We start from the raw sequence: 2,248 nt of genomic DNA, 5'->3' as shown, positions 1-2,248 counted from the left end.
GGAGTTAGGAGTTACGCAGGTGCACCAGCAGAGGGGATGGGGCTGGTCAGGTAAGCCTGTCTTCAGAGTCTACAAAGGCCAGTAAGAGAGCTGTCTAGGTAGGAATTGAGAGTTTGTTTCAAGGCTTCTGAGGAAAGCCACCAGGAAGCAGCTGAAATGGCCCCACTAAGCCAGAAAGTAAGCAGGTGGGGGTAGGGCCACGTGAGATTCACAGTGTGGTTGCCAGGAGTGGGTTTTGCTTTTTTCCCCTGCGTTCTGCTATGTGGTCTCCTCCTGGCATCTGGCCACAGGCGGGAGCTTGAACTAGCTGAGCTCATCAGCAGTGGCATTGTAGGCTGGGAGCTCCCTTGTTCAGGATGAAGCTCCTTGTTCAGGAGCTCCCAGACCAAGGAGGAAGCTTTCATGTGGTGGTGGTGGGGGGTGCTCCTCAAGTGTGATCTGGCTTAGACCTACACTGCACTCTCCCCTTATTACTGCCACATAAGCTCCCTCTCCTCCCGAGATTAGTTCACAAGTCTCCCCTGCAGGTCACTGAGGAAAATAATCCAGTCCTGGGGGTATGGGATCTGGCTTGTGGGCCTTTCCTCAGGTCCCCCAAGTTCAATCCCTGACCATGCCTGGGAGAAGTGTGCTGGTCCCAAGTTGTCTGTAGAATGCTCCAGCAGGTTTGATGTCCCTCTGCTTCAAGGTGTGCTCTGTTCTGCTGGAGCAGCCAGACAAGAAGTACCTAGGAGGGCAGACAGGCAGGTAGCTCACAAATGAGCATGCCTTGGTCTGCTTAAGGTCTTAAAGAGGAAAGGTGTGAGCCCCAGGTTAATTATTGCTCTTGGCAGCAGTGGGCAGGGCTGAGGAAGGTAGGAAAAGAATACAAATGAAAGAGAGCTGGCATTGTGGTCATCGCTGTCCCTCTGGAAAGCAGCCTGCCCAGAATGTCCAAGCTCTGGGGTTATGCAGATGCCCCAGGACCCGCTGGCCCCTGTGGGTCCTGCAGTCTGGGAATTGGGGAATCAGCAAGTACAAAGTGAGGGGCCTAAGTTCCTGAAAAGGACAAATGTGCGTGGTGGGTGGAGAAACAACGTGGTGCCTGCCATCCCAGCTTGGGTCTGTGTGACTGGAAGTGCCCCAAGTTTGGGGGCAGCCTTGTGCTTTGTCCTCAAGAAGCTCCAGTTCACTGACAGCCGCAGCACTTTGGTTCAAGAGGGTAGAAAGGCACTTCAGTGGCTTGGGAGCCTGCTGACCGCCAGAGGTGTGAGGGAGGGAGGAACAACCCTGCCCCCTTCTCCTTATACCTGATCTAGGTTTTTTTGTTTTGTTTTGTTTTCATCTAAAACTTTTTCTCCTTTCTGAGACAATCTGGCAGCTGATGACTATAGTCAGTCACCTTGAAATCCCTCTGCTGAAGAAAACTTTGAAGAAGAGTAGAGATTTTCTGGGTAAGTGACTGGAAATGTCTTAGGTAGGCCTGGGAAGGGGCAGTTAAATGAGAGAACAGGAACCACTGAGGATTTTAAGTGTGAAACACGGGGGGCTGCCCGTGTGCCTGGGAGTGACTCTGAAGTGGTCCAGTGCAGGCAGCAAATGCCCACAGTCTAAGTGCAGTTCGGGGAAGGACGGACGGCAAGTGGCAGGCAGGAACTAGGAAGTGCGGGTTTTCAGGGGTGAATCTGAATTGTCTAATGATCACTGGGCCATCAGAGTTGAAGGAGAATTGGAGTGTTCCGGGAGAAACCTCAGACAGGCAGAGCAGCTAGAAGCTACTGCAATCATCCTTGAGAGAGATGACAAGGCTCCAGGGAAAAGGGCATGTTTGAGGCATTAAGGAGACAAAATTGACAGCACTTGATTTCAGGATTTCGGGGCTGCCTTGCACTTTCCGGAGTGGGTGACTAAATGAATGACGAGGCCATCAACCAGGGTAGAGCATCCAGGAGGCAAGAGGTGGCAAGGGAAGAAAATGAGCTTCGTTTTGGAAATACTACGACGCTGCTGCCTTTTCGGATCCCTTTTCCTTTCCACTCAGATCTTATCTTGACTTTTTGTAGAGTGCTTCTTGGAACCAACTATCACTTCCCTGCCACTGTTGTTGGGACATCAGGGCAGCTCAGTTTCAAACATGTGCTGATTTAGAAAAAGTGTTTCAAGCATTAGAAGAAAACACAGAGCCGAGCAAGGTGGCAGAGTGGGGGGAGTTTAGGAAGCAGACTCAGGGCACCGTGCATCCTGGCTTCCTGGTTGCTAGGAAATTCTC

Source organism: Otolemur garnettii, unplaced genomic scaffold (genome assembly GCF_000181295.1).
Source record: "Otolemur garnettii isolate 467f Iridium unplaced genomic scaffold, OtoGar3 scaffold00008, whole genome shotgun sequence".
Taxonomy (NCBI): Eukaryota; Metazoa; Chordata; class Mammalia; order Primates; family Galagidae; genus Otolemur; species Otolemur garnettii.
This window is presented reverse-complemented; position numbering follows the sequence as displayed.